Source organism: Schistocerca americana, chromosome 1, assembly GCF_021461395.2.
Source record: "Schistocerca americana isolate TAMUIC-IGC-003095 chromosome 1, iqSchAmer2.1, whole genome shotgun sequence".
In the NCBI taxonomy this organism is placed as follows: domain Eukaryota; kingdom Metazoa; phylum Arthropoda; class Insecta; order Orthoptera; family Acrididae; genus Schistocerca; species Schistocerca americana.
In genome coordinates, this window is record NC_060119.1 from 119424207 (window position 1) to 119438947 (window position 14741).

General features: G+C 44.7%; 1 protein-coding gene across 1 annotated transcript in view; it reads left to right on the forward strand.

The window, feature by feature from the left end:
* LOC124549987 (transcription elongation regulator 1) overlaps positions 1-14741 on the forward strand; it is a 250239-nt gene that overhangs the window by 44123 nt on the left and 191375 nt on the right. The gene's annotated exons all lie outside the window — the stretch shown is intronic.

Consider the following 14741-nt stretch of genomic DNA (forward strand, 5'->3'; position numbering starts at 1 on the left):
AGTTTCGGGTACGTGTGGGTTCTGTCCTGTCCGACACCTTTCGCCAGGAGAATGGGGTGCCACAGGGCTCAGTTTTGAGCGTCGCTCTCTTCGCCATCGCGATCAATCCAATAATGGATTGCCTCCCAGCTGATGTATCAGGCTCCCTTTTCGTGGACGATTTTACCATCTATTGCAGCGCGCAGTGTACACGTGTCCTGGAGCGCTGTCTTCAGCGTTCTCTTGACCGTCTTTACTCCTGGAGTGTCGCCAATGGCTTCCGTTTTTCTGCCGAGAAGACGGTCTGTATTAACTTCTGGCGCTCCAAAGAGTTTCTCCCACCGTCCTTACGACTCGGTCCCGTTGCTCTCCCACTCGTGGAGACAATCAAATTTTTAGGCCTTACCTTTGACAGGAAACTTAGCTGGTCTCCACATGTGTCATATTTGGCCGCCCGTTGTACCCGTTCTTTAAATGTCCTCCGTGTTCTCAGTGGTATGTCGTGGGGAGCGGATCGAACTGTCCTACTTCGTCTATATCGGTCGATCGTCCGCTCCAAGCTGGATTATGGGAGCTTCGTATACTCCTCTGCACGGCCATCCATCTTACGCCGCCTCAACTCCATACAACATCGGGGTTTACGACTTGCGATCGGAGCATTTTATACCAGTCCCGTAGAGAGTCTTCATGCTGACGCTGGCGAGTTGCCACTCACCTACCGGCGCGATATTCTGCTTTGTCGGTATGCCTGTCGGCTACTGTCAATGCCCGACCATCCGTCTTTTCGTTCCTTTTTTGACGACTCTCTTGACCTTCAATACGGGTTGTATGTCTCTGCCTTGCTACCCCCTGGAGTTCGCTTTCGTCGCCTCCTTCAACACCTTCATTTTTCACTCCCTGCAACCTTTCGAGTGGGCGAGAGCCGCACGCCACCTTGGCTCCAGGCTCAGGTCCGCGTTCACCTCGACCTCAGCTCGCTCCCAAAAGAGGTCACCCCCCGGTTCGGTCTACCACTCCCGTTTTTTGGAACTTCGTTCGAAGTTCAACAACATGACTTTCATTTATACAGATGGCTCTAAGACCAATGACGGGGTCGGGTGTTCCTTTATTGTCGGGGCACAAAGTTTCCAATACCGGCTCCATGGCCATTGTTCGGTCTTCACAGCTGAGCTCTTTGCTCTCTGTTCTTTACATCTGCCGCCACCGACATTCTGCTTATGTCATCTGCTCAGATTCCCTGAGCGCCATCCAGAGCCTCAGTGATCCGTACCCGGTTCACCCTTTCGTACACCGGATCCAACGCTCTCTTCAGCAGCTGGTGGACGTCGGTACGCCGGTTAGCTTTATGTGGGTTCCTGGCCATGTCGGTATCCCTGGGAACGAAGCTGCAGATGCCGCGGCCAAGGCTGCGGTCCTCCAGCCTCGGACAGCTTCTTGTTGTGTCCCTTCGTCCGATTTTAGCAGGGTCATTTGTCGGCGCGTTGTGTCGCTGTGGCATGCCGATTGGGCTGCACTTACCGACAACAAGCTTCGGGCCTTAAAACCTCTTCCCGTAGCTTGGACGTCCTCCTCACGCCCTTCTCGGCGGGAGGAGGTCGTTTTAGCAAGGTTAAGAATTGGACACTGCCGGTTCAGCCATCGCCATCTGCTGACGGCTGCGCCGGCGCCGTTCTGCCCATGTGGGCACTTGCTGACGGTTAGACACATTTTAATGTCCTGTCCAGATCTTAACACACTGCGCCTCGATCTTAACCTGCCTAATACTTTAGATGCCATTTTAGCGGATGACCCACGAGCAGCTGCTCGTGTTCTTTGTTTTATCAATTTGACAAACCTCGCTAAGGACATTTGATGATGTTTTTTAATCCTATGCCTGTCAGTCTGTCTTTTATTGTGTTTTCCCTTTTAGTTGTTGTTGTCAACTCGTGCCTCGCGGTGCATTCTTAGAGTAGTCAGGGTGCTAATGACCATTGAAGTTGTGCGCCCGAAAACCACAAAAAAAAAAAAAAAAAAATTAAGTGTTTGACAAATGTGTACTTTTACATGGACAGCAGTGGTGTGAGAACAAGCTTGATATCGGGGACAAATTCCAAACCAAACTGAAGAAAACGAAAAGCAGTAGCAGGGAAGAAAATTAAACAACAGGGGCCATTGCAATGGGGAAACATAAGTCTTTAGAGAATGTTTTGGGACTACACAACATTGTGAATCCAAACATGACAGGACAAAATGAAGTCTCATACTTGAAAGGAGTTGCAGAAGACATTTACCAACCCTTTTTGTAAAGGATGTTGTGCAACCGAGAAATGCCAGTGCATTGAGGAAGTGCAACAGAAAAGAGGTGAATGAAAGAAGTATGACCAACTCCTGAAAGTGGTCCCTATAGCAGTTACGGAAGATCACCATGACCTTGCCTTTATCATACACCAGTTAGTGAGATAGGAAATATAGCATTTTATAGCAGCCAGAACTTGTTGGACCAAATAAGCAAGAGATAGCAGCCATGAATATCGACCACATAAATAAAGATTTAGTAGAGAATGTTGAAGAACGTAATAAGTCTGTAGCAGCAGTCTCCACCAGCAGTTGAACGTGTGAGAAGAATTGATACAGATGTAATGCCCATCATAAGCAGTCATTGACTGTAAAGGATCAGAGTTCCGTGAAATTATTCCAACAGGCACACATAACAAAAATTGCTCTTTGCAGCTTTTTTTTACTGTTAAAGGCATTGTTGTCCCGCCATCATTGAGACTAGTTGGTCCTAACTCTAAATGCATAGTTAAACTGTGAAGCTTTTGACTATTGCAAAAACAACTCAGGTTCACAAAAGAAATCTAAATGCCAGTGATGATCATGAATGTTGTAAGTGGTAAAGGAGAAGTTTGGATCACTAATTGTCAAGAACAGCCAGAACTCATCCCTAAAGGTATGTGCATAGGGACAGGCAAACCAGTCAAGGAAAGGCAGCCATTGCCAAAGAATTGAGCTCCACTGCCACTACAGACAGTGCAAGGGAGGAAGCTGTTACTGAATGACAGTAGGATCTGGCCTGACTGAGGATCAGGCCTGACCGAGGATCGACGTTGGCAAGTTTTTGCCATACTACACCAATTTTTGGTTGCTTTCAGTGTGTAGTAAAGGCAGACCAAGTGCCTCATAGTAAAACTCCATGTCAACAGTGGCATTCATCAACCAGTTAGATAGTGCTTGTATAGGTCCCACCAGATGAATGAAAGATAATGTGGGGAGAAGTGGAGATGGTGTTGCAAAATGACATCGATGAACCTTCAGAGACATCAGTTGTCTCCTGTGGTTGTTGTGAAGAAGGATGTCACATGGTGTTTCTGCTTCAGGAGTATGTTGTCACATTGGTATACAAGAACAGTGGCAGTCACAAGGAATCTGCCCTCCAAGAAATCCTGTGGCTATACAAAACAGCAGGGATAGAGTTTGTCATTGCTGTATTAAATGATGATTATGCTAAATAGGAGAAGATCCACCATTGCTGGAAACCATATAAGCCTCTGGAGGAGGAGAAGAGGAGGAGGAGGAACTGCTGACCAAAGAACAAATCCAGTTAATTAATGGAACACCGTATGAGAGGAACCATGATCCAATGAGGTGGAAATGGTTGCTGGTCATCTCAGCTCATTTACGGGCAGCTGTCTTAAAGTTTTTACACAAAGCTGCAGAATCTGGTCAATTTGTCAAAACTCTAGACATAATCAGACGCAGGGTCACCAGCCACGTTACTGCCAATCTGTTACACTATTTGAGCTACTGTAAGGAATGCCAGCGACGGGACCATGTGCTGCACTCTGGGGCATCTGGTACCAATTCTGCTTGCAGAGATGCCACTCCAGTGAATTGGAATAGACTTCTTGGGGAGGCCCCAAAATTGACTAATGGGATTTGATGGATAATAGTCTGCAGATCCCAAAACTTCGGAAATTCGAAGATGTAATTTTAAAGCATGGAGCACCTCGTATCATCACTGATTGTGGAAAATTTTTCCAGTCTATAGTGTCAGAGGTGCTTTGACATTGTGACATCACTAATAGAATGACAACTGCTGAGCACCTATAGGTGATTAGTCTCAGAACCCTATTAGACATTGGCAAATAAGCTCTTGATGTATGTTCATGTCAATCAGTGTGGCTGCCAATCATGACATTCTCATAGAACACAGTGAAGCAAGACACTACAGGTTTCACTTAGTTTTTTGTCACAAGACCCAGATGACAATGAATACAGTGTTCCTATTTCAACTAGGTGATACTAGGGGTGACTTTGTGCAACACCTCACATGATCAGGATTGAAGAGGTAAGACAGTTGGCTCACATACAGACCCTGAACACCCTGCAGAAGGACTGAGGGTGCTCTAATGGTAAGCATTGCTCAGTGATTTATAGCCCCTGGGACTTTGTATGGATTTTTACATATGTGCGGAAAGTGGTGTAATTCAAGGAAACTGAAGGCCTGCTTGACGATTGCAAAGCTTTGCTGGGAGAGGTGACCTTTGAAGCTCATCATAGCAGAGATGTGTGATAACAGGACCAGAATGTGAGGATCTGTCAGCTCTGTCATACAGAGGACCATTGACAAGATTTAGATCCAGGGTGCTATAGTCAGTTGCAATGAGAATTTCTGAGACAGCAGGTTGCTCTTTCTTCATGAGTGGAAGCAATACCTCAAGCTGAGCTGTTTCTGCAGTTTGATGTAGCTGTTCATGTTTATAGCTGCTGTGGTGCAAGTTACCAGTTCAAAACCAACCACCAGCCATTATTTGTTGTGTGGTAGCTATCATTTCTGGCAGCATCTCACAATTTCTTGTTTGTAGTGAGTGTGCACATTAATGTGACCACTTGTTAAAAGCGTGAATAAGCACCTAGCGCTGTGTGGACTGCTTTGATATATGCAGGAAGAGTGTCTGTGAGGTTCTGGAAGGTACCAACAGGGATGTGGAACCATGTCAATTTGATGCCATGGCTATCTGCACTGGGTTTCTCGGTTGAGGATGTTGTTGTTGTTGTTGTTGTTGTTGTTGTGGTCTTCAGTCCTTAGACTGGTTTGATGCAGCTCTCCATGCTACTCTATCCTGTGCAAGCTTCATCATCTCCCAGTACCTACTGCAACCTACATCCTTCTGAATCTGCTTATTGTATTCATCTCTTGGTCTCCCTCTACGATTTTTACCCTCCATGCTGCCCTCCAGTGCTAAATTTGTGATCCCTTGATGCCTCAAAACATGCCCTACCAACCGATCCCTTCTTCTAGTCAAGCTGTGCCACAAACTTCTCTTCTCCCCAATCCTATTCAATACCTCCTCATTAGTTACGTGATCTACCCACGTTATCTTCAGCATTCTTCTGTGGCACCACATTTTGAAAGCTTCTATTCTCTTCTTGTCCAAACTAGTTATCGTCCATGTTTCACTTCCATACACGGCTACACTCCATACAAATACTTTCAGAAACGACTTCCTGACACTTAAATCTATATTCGATGTTAACAAATTTCTCTTCTTCAGAAACGATTTCCTTGCCATTGCCAGTTTACATTTTATATCCTCTCTACTTCGACCATCATCAGTTATTTTACTCCCTAAATAGCAAAACTCCTTTACTACTTTAAGTGTCTCGTTTCCTAATCTAATTCCCTCAGCATCACCCGATTTAATTTGACTACATTCCATTATCCTTGTTTTGCTTTTGTTCATGTTCATCTTATATCCTCCTTTCAAGACACTGTCCATTCCGTTCAACTGCTCTTCCAAGTCCTTTGCTGTCTCTGACAGAATTACAATGTCATCGGCGAACCTCAAAGTTTTTATTTCTTCTCCATGGATTTTAATACCTACTCTGAATTTTTCTTTTGTTTCCTTTACTGCTTGCTCAATATACAGATTGAATAACATTGGGGAGAGGCTACAACCCTGTCTCACTCCTTTCCCAACCACTGCTTCCCTTTCATGCCCCTCGAATCTTATAACTGCCATCTGATTTCTGTACAAATTGTAAATAGCCTTTCGCTCCCTGTATTTTATACCTGCCACCTTCAGAATTTGAAAGAGTATTCCAGTTAACATTGTCAAAAGCTTTCTCTAAGTCTACAAATGCTAGAAACGTAAGTTTGCCTTTTCTTAATCTTTCTTCTAGATAAGTCGTAAGGTTAGTATTGCCTCACGTGTTCCAACATTTCTATGGAATCCAAACTGATCTTCCCCGAGGTCCGCTTCTACCAGTTTTTCCATTCGTCTGTAAAGAATTCGCGTTAGTATTTTGCAGCTGTGACTTATTAAACTGATAGTTCGGTAATTTTCACATCTGTCAACACCTGCTTTCTTTGGGATTGGAATTATTATATTCTTCTTGAAGTCTGAGGGTATTTCGCCAGCCTCTTGCTCACCAGATGGTAGAGTTTTGTCATGACTGGCTCTCACAAGGCCATCAGTAGTTCTAATGGAATGTTGTCTACTGGCGGGGCCTTGTTTCGACTCAGGTCTTTCAGTGCTCTGTCAAACTCTTCACACAGTATCTTATTTCCCATTTCGTCTTCATCTACATCCTCTTCCATTTCCATAATATTGTCCTCAAGGACATCGCCCTTGTATAAACCCTCTATATACTCCTTCCACCTTTCTGCCTTCCCTTCTTTGCTTAGAACTGGGTTGCCATCTGAGCTCTTGATATTCATACAAGTGGTTCTCTTCTCTCCAAAGGTCTCTTTAATTTTCCTGTAGGCAGTATCTATCTAACCCCTAGTGAGGTAAGCCTCTACATCCTTACATTTGTCCTCTAGCCATCCCTGCTTAGCCATTTTGCACTTCCTGTCGATCTCATTTTTGAGACGTTTGTATTCCTTTTTGCCTGCTTCATTTACTGCATTTTTATATTTTCTCCTTTCATCAATTAAAACCAATATTTCTTCTGTTACCCAAGGATTTCTATTAGCCCTCGTCTTTTTACCTACTTGATCGTCTGCTGCCTTCACTACTTCATCTCTGAGATACCCATTCTTCTTCTACTGTATTTCTTTCCCCCATTCCTGTCAATTGTTCCCTTATGCTCTCCCTGAAACTCTCTACAACCTCTGGTTCTTTCAGTTTATCCAGGTCCCACCTCCTTAAATTCCCACCTTTTTGCAGTTTCTTCAGTTTCAATCTGCAGTTCATAACCAATAGATTCTGGTCAGAATCCACATCTGCCCCTGGAAATGTCTTACAATTTAAAACCTGGTTCCTAAATCTCTGTCTTACCATTATATAATCTATCTGATACCTTTTAGTATCTCCAGGATTCTTCCAGGTATGCAACCTTCTTTTATGATTCTTGGATATATGACATAAACAGTCCGACTGCGGTGGTCCCACAGGCTCTTAATTGCATTTAAATCTAGTGTGTTTGTTGGTCAGGGAAGTTCGGTAAACTTATCCTGATGCTATTTGAACCACACACATACTCTGCGAGCTTTGTGACGTGTTGCATTGTCCTACTGTTAGATGCCATCATGCCGAGGAAAAACAAACTGTATGTAGTGGTAGACATGGTCCCCAAGAATAGATGCATACTTTCATTGATCCATTGTGCCTTCCAGAATGACTAGATTGCCCTGGGAATGCCCTCTTGCCTGGACCCTGCTGACGATTGTGGTTTTCAGATGTTTCACGCAATACAAGACAATGGCCAACTGTCAGAGAATGTAAAAAACATAATTCATCTGAAAAGGTCATCTGTCACTACTGGATGAACATCCAGTTGCAGTATTGATGTGCAGATTCCAGCCTTCATCCTCAATGAACAGCAGTCAGTATGGGTGCATGAACCAGGTGCCTGTTACAAAGGCCTATATGCAGCAACATATGCTTAATGGTCATTGAGGAAACGCTGTTGGTTGCCACTTGGTTCATCCGGGCGGTCAGTTGCTCAACAGGTGAACATCTGTTTGCTCATACACACCTCTACATCCATTGTTTACGCCTGTCATCTATGGTCCATGGTGCACCACAGTTACTTTGGCTCCAGGGTTTGGTAGTGCCATTTTGCCATACACTGTACAACCTTGGTGGCATGCGAACAGTGTACAAACTTAACCATTTTGGAAACGCTTTCACTCTTGACCCAAAAGCAAATGATATCAGATAAATCTCTGTTTCCGCATTACAACAATGAGTGCACTGTTTTCTGCATCTCCCCGACATGTGTTTATATACCCTCTTGACTGCCAATAGCAGCTGTACGAATACGGGGGTCTTTTGTAACATCGCCGAGAGACATAGTTCAGACAATGGCTAAATCATGTGTAAGTCCCTTACGGTCAATTCTAGCCAGTATCCTACTTTCTGTCGATATCAAGAGACACAGGAGGAGGCTGATTTTTTGATTACTGTTTCACCAACACCAAGGAATATAACCAACCTTTCTCTCTGCGGAGTTGGATTCTGCATTGCCAGTAGCTTGTGGTATGATGCCTGGAAAGGACCTGACAACAAACAGCGTGTTGAAACAGTTGGGCTCACAGTTGGAAGAGGTCCTCCTTCAGCTCTTTCATTAAATTTGGATGACGGCAGACTTTTCCAACTCTTGAAAAGAATCTGTTTTTACTTCAATTTTAAAAGCAAGAAAGGATCTGACTGACCTCAGTAGTTTTGTAGTATTAGCCTGACAAGCTGCATAGGAAAGACTCTGGAGCATATGGTCAATTGGTGCCTAGTGGATTCTTGAAACCAGGTCCCTTATTCATTCCCTCCCAGTATGGATTCAGGAGGTATCACTCTAGGCTCGATAACCTGACCCTGCTCGAAAAGTAATTCAACAAGCTTTCCTTCATAAACAACACCTTATTGGTGTTCTGTGGTGTTCTCTTTGGTTTGGAAAAGGCCTATAATATTACCTTGAGTCATAATATTTTGTCGCAGCTCTATCAGTGGGGATTCCGTGGATTTCTACCCACTTAATACGCTCCTTCCCCTCGCACAGGTATTTTAGATACAAGGTTGGGAATTTACTGTTTGATTGTTTCATGCAATGGAATGATGTCTCTCAAGGGAGCATTTTAAATTTCATGACATTTGTCATTGCAGCAAACAATATTACATTCGCAGCATGATGTCCCATACTGTGTTCCTTGTTGTGGATGGCTTCTCCATCTTCTGTGCATCCTCCAACCTCATGGTGACTATTTGGCAATTGTAACTGATAATCAGGCAGTTGAAGGAATGGTCTTACACTGCAGATTTTAAGTTCCCTTAGGAGAAAACCGTTTGTGTTGATTTCAGTCATTCCCACTCTCTTTTTAATTTACCCATTTTAAGACTGGGGGATACCATACTCATTTTTGAGGAAAAGGTGAAGTAACTTGGCCATATTTTTGATAAGAAGCTAACGGCTGCCACACCTTAGAGAACTGAAACTGAGATGTCTTAAGGTCATAAACATCCTTAAATACAGGAGCTGACAGGACACATCTGCTCCAACTTTATAAGGTCTTCGTGCGGCCCCAGCTTGAATATAGATGCCAGATTTATGGTTCAGCAAAGCCTTTATACCTTAAAATGCTGGATGCAGTTCACCACGATGGTATTAGGCTGTCAACAGGGGCCTATCGCATGAGCCCTGTTGTTAACTTGTATGCGGAGGCTGGTGAGCTTCCACTGTCTATTCAGTGTCTTCTTTTCATGGTATGCCAAGCAGATAGGGCTTTGTCCATTCGTATATTGTCAGCATTCAGCGACATTGCACAGCCACCACCGGAGTAACTGTTCAGTCATTGCCCACAGGCAACAAGGTCATTTGGGGTCTGTGCAAAGGAGAACCTTGAGCTTTCCAAAACCACCAGGGCAGACTTCCTCCAGCTTATGGGGCTGCTACCTCACCCCTTTCTGCTGCTCAGTGACTTTAATGTGCACCATCACCTCATGGGCTCTCGCAGATCCAGTTTGAGAGGCACCCTTTTGGCTGACCTTCTTAATCGACTTAACCTCTTCTGCCTTAATACAGGACCACCCACATTCCTTTCAGACTCCACACATACCTATTCTTGTTTAAATCTATCCTTCTGCACTGCCCAGCTTCGAGTGGTCCATTCTCTTTGACACATACTCAAGCGACCATTTCCCGTGTGCTATGCCTTTGCTGACTCCTACCCCACCTATGTGCGCACCCAAATGGCAGCTTGTTTCGGCCAATGGGAGGCTTTACTCCTCCCTGGCGACCTTCGACGAACACATTTCCCCAGTTCTGATGATCAGTTGGAACATCTTACAAAAGTTATCCTTACCGCTGCTGAACGTTCCATTCCTCGCACTTCCTCTTTACCGTGCTGTGTCCCGGTCCCTTCGTGGACTGAAGTGTGCAGTGATGCAATTCGCACGCATACACACGCTCTCCATATTTTTAACTGTCATCCTATGATGGCAAACTGTCATCCTATGATGGCAAACTGTCATCCTATGATGGCAAACTGCATTCATTATAAACAGGTGTATGAACAGTGTCGTTGCATTCTTCAGGATAGCTAAAAAGCTACCTGGGTTTCATTCACTACTTCTTTTAACAGTTCCACTCCCTATTCTGTTGTGTGGGCCAACCTCCGACAGCTCTGTGGGACCAAGATCCATTACCACTTTTCGGCCTAACAGTAGCAAATGAGGTCATTGTGGACCCAATAGCTATCTCCATTACCTTGGGCTGCCATTTTGCAGAGATTTTGAGCTGCTCCCACTATCATCCTGCCTTCCTCCATCGGAAACGAGCAGAGGAGATTCGGGCAGTACCCGTCTCTTCCCAGAATCGTGAGTACTACAATGCCACCTTTAATGTGAGGGAGTTAGGTCATGCTCTCACTTCAACCCGATCCTCCGCCCCAGCCCCAGACGCTGTTCACTTCCAGGTGTTTCAAAACCTTTCACTTGCGGGCAAGCACTTCCTGCTTAATACCTGCAACTGCATCTGGGCAGAGGGCACGTTTCCGAGACGCTACGTGAAGCCACTGTTGTACCTATACCTAAGCCTGGTATGGACAAACACCTTCCTTCTAGCTACTGCCCCATTTCTCTCACCAGCTGTATTTGTAAGATGATGGGACATATGATTATGCCCAGAAGGGGTATGGTGACTTGAATCTTGCAATTTACTAACCATTGCACAGTGTGGATTTTGAGTGCGCCATTCTGTGCTTGACCCGTCTTGTAACTTTGTCCACTCATGTCATGAGTGGTTTCCTGCAGAAGTCCCAGACTGTGGTCGTGTTTCTCAATTTGGTGAAAGCCTGCAACACCTGCTGGAGGGCTGGTATCCTCCATACTCTTTACACGTGTCATTTCTGTGGCCGCCTGCCCCATTTCCTTCAGGAATTTTTAAAAGACCAAGTTTTCAAGGTCCGTGTGGCTTTTTCCTTGTCAGACACCTTTATCAAAGAAAATGGTGTGCCTCAAGGTTCGGTCCTAAGCGCCGCCCTCTTTGCTATCGCCATTAACCCTATTATGGCCTGTCTCCCACTGGGCATCTCTGGCTCCTTTTTCGCGGACGATTTTGTGATCTATTGCAGTTCTCCACGGACTTGTCTCATTGAGTGGTGTCTTCAGCACTGTCTCAGTTATCTTTAGTCATGGAGCATCGACAGTGGCTTTCATTTTTCCACTGACAAAACAGTTTGTATGAATTTCTGGCAGCACAATTGGTTACTTCCACCATCTTCACATCTTGGGCCTGTTGCTCTTCTGTACGTTGAAACTACGAAATTCCTGGGGCTCATGATCGATAGGAAACTTCCTTGGTACTCCTACGTGTCTTACCTGGCAACCCACTATGTGCGGCCCCTCAGTGTCCTAAGTGTCCTCAATGCCACCCTCCTCTGTTTGTACAAGTCCCTTGTCCGTTTGAAACTAGACTATCGGTGTTTGTTCTATGCATCTGCACAGCCATTCCTCTTACGCCGTCTCAATACTAGCCACCCTCATGGTATGTTTGGCCACTGGCACATTTTTACACTAGCCCGCTTGCGAGTCTGTATGCAGAAGCTGCCGAACTACTGCCGTCATACCGTCTCCTCAGCGGACATGCATGCTGTTTGTCTGCCATGAGTGGGCACCCATCCGATGCCTCCTCCTTTGATGACTCCTATTTCCAGTATGAAGCACGTACCTCTTCCCTTTTACCTCCTGGACCTGCAACTTTCCTGGTGGGTGTAAACCCTTCATTCGCTTCCTAAGGACACTACTCCAGCATCTATCTATTGTCTTCAGTTTCACCACCTTTGCAAGGAACTTGAGATGTTAACTTGGTGTAGATGGCTCTCGGACTGACCGTGGTGTTGGATGTGCCATTGTCATTGGCGCAGAAATTTTTGGGTATCGGTTTCTGGAACACTGCTCAGTATTTACAGCAGAGATGTTCTCCCTGTATCAGAGCACATGGTATATATGGTGTCACAGGCCTTCCAATTGCGTCATCTGCTAGACTACTTCAGTGCCCTTCAGAGCCTGTGTGTGCTGTACACTGTCCATACTGTAGTGCAATGGGTCCAGGAGAGGTGTCACTTGATCACTCGTGATTAAGCCACTGTGATGTTTATGTGGGTTCCTGGTGACACCAGTCTGACAGGAAACAAGGCTGCTGACACTGCTGGCAAGGCTGCAGGCCTCTTACCTTGGCCTGATTGTTCTTACATTCCTTTCAGTGATCTGTGTGTTGCCACCTGTCAGTAGGTGGTGTCACTTTGGCATTACCACTGTTCCTCTCTTCAAGCTCCGTGTTATTAAGACTCTCCCAGCATCTTGGACGACCTCCTCTCGACCCTCTTGCCACCAAGAATTCATTGCGTATTGGGCACTGTCTTAGCCGTCACCATTTGGTTCTACCCCCACCACTTTGTGAATATTGCGCTCATCTTTTGACGGTCCACCATTTCCTGACAGAATCCCCTTTTTTAACAGCTTATGTTCCTGTTTATGTTTGCCATCTGCGTTATCAGCCATTTTAGCAAATGACACGCAGGCTGTCGACCGTGTTTTACTTTTTATCAGTCATAGCAATATGGTGAAGGCCATGTAATTTTTAGTTCTGGACCTCTGTCTCTTGAGGGCGTATTTTATAGATCTAGCTCCACGTCACTGTTTTTCGCTGTCTTTTCTTCTGTTGATTGGGATTGACGTGTAGTCATTTTTAACTCCTCTCTTTGTCTTTGTGTTCTACAGTTTTGACATGGGTGCATATGAGCCTAGTTGTTTTTGTGCCCTAAAACAAAACAAAACAAGGTCCAAAGCCAGGGGCTGAGTAGTGCATTCCCCTGGCAACTACAAAGGCACAGATTACTTTTAGAACTGAATGCTTACAGGAACACTGCACCCCAGACTATATTTTTACAATTAAATTTAACGAGATTTTACATCGCCACCCAGATTTCATTACTGTTTACACAGATGGGTCTAATCAGCAAGAATTTTGCGGTTGTTCCCTCGTGTTCCCCAACATTGTCATCAGAATAGGGCTCCCCGAGCGATTTTCAGTTTATTATGAGGAATTGTTTTTCATCCTGAGGGCAGTAAAGCAGATGAGATGGTGTCATGACAAGAAATTCCTTATCTGCTCAGACTCTCAAAGTCCCCTTCTCGCTATTGGACAGACGTACCCAGATCAGATGCTGCAAGAAGTGCAGGTTGCTCTCCTTCTCATGCAAAGGCAAGATAAGGAAATCATTTCGTGTTGTTGAGAGGACACATAGGGATTTGGGGAAATAAACTTGCTGATGAGGCTGCCAAGATGATGTGCTATCTTCCTCCTGCTTGCTGTGCAGTCCACCTGGAGGCTGTCACTTCATTGTGACCAGGAAGGTCATGTATTAGTGGGAGGGTCAGTGGCTGAAAGTGAGGAATAATAGACTAAATTCCATAAAAACCTCAGTGCAACTGTGGTTTACCACCTGCCCACGACAGTCTGAAGAAATAGCCCTTAAACGGCTAGGAGGGTGAATTGCCCATTGGCACATGGCTTCCTCATACATCAGAAGGAGCCCCCAGTATGTCAGAGATGTGGGACACAGCTATCAATATGAAATATTTTAAATGAGTGTGGGTTTTTTTGACATGAGGCTTGAACTGGATCTCCCATGAAACCTGCCATGTGTTTTAACTGATAATGCGACTAGTGTTGTTCGTATTTTAAGATTTTGTATGGTGTCTGGAATTCTTCGCAAAATATTGGGTGTGAGATTTTAAAGGGTCAGAGTGGCCGGGTGACTCATTATTTATAAGTTGTCATCCAGCCACAGTTATCTCTTTTTTAACAATATTTTTACAATTATTTTACTCATGGTTTCATCTTTGATTTTAACCATGTTAGTTGGTATCTCATTAACACAAGGGCACTGATGACCTTGTTGTATAGCGCCCCCAGCCACAAATAATCATTAAATACCATCCACTGCTTGTGCTGCCACTTGCTGTCTGTGAACATTGACGTTGGGCATAGGCGGTGGTCACATTGATGTGACTGGGCAGTGTGTATCTTAGAATATTTAATGTTAGTGCAATTTGCAGCACTCTGCATATATCAGTTCAGTTCTTTTCAGGCTGTACATAGGTGTCCATAACGGACATGCTTTCAGTGCTAAATGTTGTACTTCATTTACAATCCCATTTTCAGATTTCGATTTGATTCTGGTTATGATGGAACAATATGCTGACTGTATATGAGAAAGCACAATTTGACTATTTCCCTCAACCATCCATATGATAATCCTTAATGAACACAAACATACG